The 5298-nt window shown below is 44.0% G+C and overlaps 1 long non-coding RNA gene across 2 annotated transcripts; it reads right to left on the minus strand.

Moving 5' to 3' along the window:
* Positions 1-433: 433 nt before the first annotated feature.
* On the minus strand, positions 434-2560 carry LOC121980561. 2 transcript variants are annotated; one of them, XR_006111588.1, is made up of 3 exons: positions 1785-2560; positions 679-1683; positions 434-546 (listed from the first exon to the last, which is right to left on the minus strand). It is a non-coding gene; the product is annotated as an uncharacterized LOC121980561 (long non-coding RNA). The 2 variants fall into 2 exon arrangements; XR_006111587.1 differs by having other exon boundaries at positions 434-1683.
* Positions 2561-5298: the final 2738 nt, after the last annotated feature.

Genomic DNA, 5298 nt, shown 5'->3' on the forward strand with positions numbered 1-5298 from the left:
CTGCAAGATATGTATGATAAGGTACAATATGGTTGCTTAGCCGAAAAAATGGCTTTGAAGTATTTTTTTTCTGAACGACAATGTTATTGTTTCCTATGGTTTTTTAAAGAAAAAATCACAACCAATCACTACAACATATGTTCTATTACACGGAGAAATATGACTATTTTGCCAAAAAAACTATGGTTGTTCAAAAATGACATTTTTTCGTATGAACCTTAACAACTATATTTCTCACTAATAGAGTACGACCTTGAGAAAGCAACCAAAAGAAAGACTTATAAATCCATAAGTGAACACAAAATGTAAAAAATAAAACCGAATCATATAGATACTTGGGTTAGATCAAAGCACAAAAAGTGCACTTAAATAATGACCAATTCTCTCACTAACAAAAATACATTAAAAGTCCAAGTATCATATTAGCATTTTCCAAGAATACATTTTATACGCCCCATTCCAAACTCTAATGCAAGATGGATTTCAACTAGAGAATTAAAAATTTAGGCCACAACCACTACCTCCACACGATTGAATCAACTAAATCTACAATACAGAAACTACATTAGTGGATATACTGTAAGCACTCATATTACCATAAGTATAAAAAATTTCAAATAATCAATGTTGTCTTACATATAATAAAAGACAAATATTATTTGAAAGTTGATCACGCACCTATCCACAACAAAGTAGTTGCAATGCAAAGATCTTTTGTCACGTCCCAGATAATTCCTATCAGAAGAAATTTCGGCTACATCTCTTTTGTACGGGTGATAATATGAAGCTATACTACATGCTCTCATGGCCATATATACCTCGATCAACATGGGCGGAACAATAACAACAAAAAATTATCTAAACAAACCACGCAGTTTATATCAAAACAACCTCCTACTGTCATCACAATACAAAAGAAATAAAAAACAACATCTAAACTTACCTCTTCTGCCGATCGACAGGCGCGTAGTGAAACATAACAATTGCAAATCTACTAAGCAAGCAAAATCCAACCATCACAATGTCTTAAGAAAAACCATACAGTCCATAGTGCAAAACCAATATAAGCCCGAAACAAACAGAAAACCACAAGACTAATACGTAACCTCTCGTGACCAGGGGACTAGCAACTGGAACCTCCTAACGGCCTCAACTTGAAATAATAAAATATCAACGGGGTGAGTCTAACACTCAGCAGATACCAAGTTGACATATCAAAAGAGATAAGTCAAGGTACCCGCTTCCAATAGCGCGCGTGCCAAAGGTAATGCCACATAAGGTAACTCGTCACAAATCAGAGTCATGTAATAAATCATACATGTATAGTTTTATTTAGCTAAATTCAAATGAATTAAGTAGCTAAAGAAAATGTCCAACCTAATTAGGGAAAACCCTAATCAACATGCTCATTCACCCTACCTAAATTTAATCCCTTAGTCAACTAGGGTTAGTTTCCTTACCCTAATCGGTCCACTATTCCATTGGATTTTAATCTAAACTAAACCAAATCTAGTAAAAATTCCATTCTTCATCTAACTACCGTAGAACCTAAATCTACAACAAGATCAAATTCCTAGATTCCCAAAATCAATACCTCACATGTTGGAAATTCACCTCGCTGCTCGGATCAAGAAAAGACCAAGAATTCGCCACTACCATATTGAGATTCAACACTGGATACCCCTGGTGAGCAAGAGACAAGAATGCTCAGTCACATAACAATCTCAACATCCAACAGAACATGAAATCTGATCCCTATTAACCTAATACCAACCAAATCTTACCGAATCGGTTGTTCCCTCTCCGACGGCTAGGCCTAACGACTATTGAGATCAGTAAGGAATAGGTTGCCGACAGTAGATCGATACCAGAGCACTGAAGAAGAAAGCAACTGTCTAGAAAAACCGCTCATGATCAACTCCAACCAACTAGGACTCAGACGTGGCTGTGACGATTGGTGCAACAACTTGTGGTCACCATGGCGCTGGTCGTGGCCTGCCCTGGCGAAGATCAGTGCAGCAAGCCCCTTTTCGGCGTTGGATATGGAGGCTAGGGCACAAGGCTGGAGGCTAGGGCACGCAGCTGAGCAAAGGGTCGGCTGCGTCACTCATCTGGTCTCCGACAAAGGGGAAGGTCTTCGTCAGTTAGTGGCAGGTGCGGGCGACTGGCGATCGGCTGAGAGGGGGCGACTTCATGCGCGCGAGAGAGAGAGATCGTGAGAAGCAGGGCGTCGGCATCGGTTGTGATCGGAGGAAGATAAGGAGATGGCGTCGATGGCATAGGGCTCGGCGACTATGGACCCAATCTAGGGCACGCCGGAGAGATCCGTGGTCGGCGCTGCTCCGCCGGAAGTAAGGAAGATATGGGGAAGCAGAAGCTTGGCCGGCATCGCAAGAGGGTGAGGGAGGAAGGATCGGGAGGGTAGCTCAACCGACGGTGAGAGGAGGAGATAAGGAAGAGGAAGAGGAAGATGATCGGGTTCGTCGTCGCATGAGGGAGAGGGAGAGAAAGGGTCTCTAGAGGGGAGAAGGAGAGGGGATCGGGCGTTTAGGGAACGGGTGAGAATGAAGGGAAAGAGGAAAAGAAAAAGAAAAGAAAAGGAAAAATTCAACTTTTCCTCGTTAAATTAGGGTACCTTAAACAGACTTTTCCGTTGTCCAATATTTATCCCCGTAACTTACATCATACGACCTCTGAAAAATTTTAGAAAATTTCTAAAAATTCCAAAAAATTTCGTTAAGGTTATTCCTCTATTTAATTTTATTATTTAATTAATTTTTGTTGTCATATTTTACATTCTCGCCCATTAATAAAAATTTAGTCCCCAAATTTCATTATCTACCATCAGTAAGTACTAGCAATAAATAGATAGTATAAATGTTGAATGAAAATTAACCCACATCCCTCAAGTGAAGAGATGGGGGTATTGCGCTCGAATCGTATTCTCGAGCTCCCAGGTAGCCTCCTCTTCGGAATGATATTGTCATCCGACTTTAACTAGCCGGATAGTCTTATTTCCACAGTTGACGCTCTATCTGGTCCAGAATCTGTACCAGAACCTCCTTGTAGGTAACTTCAGGCTGAATGGGAACTGGTATATCTGACAGTACATGTGCTGGGTCGGCTACGTATTTCCTCAGCATAGACACATGGAATATGTCGTGAACGCCTGCTAAAGCCGGTGGTAGCGCCAAACGATAAGCTACTGCTCCAATCCTCTCCAAGATCTAGAAAGGCCCAATGTATCGTGGAGCTAGCTTACCTCGGAGGTCAAATCTCTTCACCCCTTTCGTGGATGAGACTCTCAGGAAAACATGGTCACTAGTAGAGAACTCTAGGGGTCTACGTCTCCGATCAGCATAACTTTTCTAGCGGTCCTGCACCTCTGACATCCTCCGTCTGATAGTACGGACCAACTTTGCCTCCTGCTGAGCTCTATGAGGTCCTAACAGCTGAGTCTCCCCAACCTCCTCCCAGAGGGTGGGTGTCCGACAAGGTCTACCATACAACGCTTCAAACGGTGCCATCTGGACAACCGAATGATAGTTGTTGTTGCAGGCGAACTCTACTAATGGCAAGTGGTCCTCCTAACTGCCTCCAAAATCCATAACACAAGACCTTAGCAAGTCCTCTAGAGTCTGAATGGTCCGCTCTGACTATCCATTTGTCTACGAATGGAAAGCTAAACTGAAACGGAGCTGAGTGCCCAAGGCCTGCTACAGACTCTGCCAGAACCGGGACGTGAACCATGGGTCTCTGTCCGATATAATACTCACTGGAACACCATGCAATCTGATGATCTCTTGACAATACAGCTCTGCCAATCGATTCAGAGAATCGGTCTTCTGGATAGCTAAAAAGTGTACGTATTTGGTTAATCGGTCAACGATTACCCAAATCGCGTCATGACCTTGTCGTGTCCTAAGCAATCCTACCACAAAATCTGTAACACCCCAGCCGGGGCGGGCCCCACCTGGACCGAACCGGGAACACCACCAAAATTGCCCATCGGGTTGACGACTAGCTCCACAGATCACCGGAGGTCCTTTCAGCATGCTTTGTCCTCACTCGCACGCACCCTGGAAAACTTCCCAGGAGGTCACCCATCCTCAGATTTCTCCAAGCCAAGCACTCTTAACTTTGGAGTTCTTAAGTTTGGGCTTCCGAAAAGGAAGGTGCACCATGGTGATATGGATAGTACCATCTAACCTTTTAAGCCATACTTAACCAAAATCTCAGAACCGGGGTATTACAATCACCCCCACTTAAAGATACAACGTCCTCGTTGTGTAAGCACGAATCACACCACAGACAAATCCCAGAATCTCCCTCGCTAAGTGGTGCCCTGGGTGCTCCTGCCACAGGTGCACTCATGGTCACAACTTGGCTCTGATACCATCTATAATGCCCCGGCCCGGGCAGGTCCCACCCGGACCGAACCGGGAACGCCACCAAAATTGCCCATCAGGTTGACGACTAGCTCCACAAACCATCGGAGGTCCTTTTAACGTGCTTTGTCCTCACTCGCACGCACCTTGGAAAACTTCCCAGGAGGTCACCCATCCTCAGATTTCTCCAAGCCAAACATGCTTAACTTTTGAGTTCTTAAATTTGGGCTTCCGAAAAGGAAGGTGCACCTTGGTGATATGGATAGTACCATCTAACCTTTTAAGCCATACTTAACTAGAATCTCAGAACCGAGGTATTACAAAATCCATAGTGATGTAATCTTATTTCCACTCTGGAATCAGAATCATCTGAAGTAATCCGGCAGGTCTATGGTGCTCAGCCTTCACCTACTGATAGACAAGACATCTAGCTACAAATTCTGCGATGTCTTTCTTCATGCCATTCCACCAATAGGAACGCCTCAAATCTCGATACATGTGAGTACCGCCTGGGTGGATAGCAAATCGAGAGTGATGAACCTCCTGAAGTAACCCCTCCCTGATCGAGTGAGATGGAGGTACGCATAATCAGTCTCGGAAATATATAATACCCGCGTCATCTCGAGTGAACTCTGTCTGCTATCCTGAAGCTATCTGGCTGCTAATGGACTATAACTGTTGATCATCGGACTGGGTCTCTCGGATCCTCGTCCTGATCGATAACTGAGCAACCATGGTAACCAGAATACCCTGCTCTGTCTGTCCCTACTCCTCAAGGCCCAACTAGGAGAAACTCTGAATCAAGTCTGTGACCACAACTCGGTGGCAAGCTAAAGTCCCTCTGGACTTCCGGCTAAGTGCATTGGCAACCATGTTAGCTTTCTCCGGATGGTAGCTAATGGTACAATTA

Source organism: Zingiber officinale, chromosome 5A (assembly GCF_018446385.1).
Source record: "Zingiber officinale cultivar Zhangliang chromosome 5A, Zo_v1.1, whole genome shotgun sequence".
Lineage (NCBI taxonomy): Eukaryota > Viridiplantae > Streptophyta > Magnoliopsida > Zingiberales > Zingiberaceae > Zingiber > Zingiber officinale.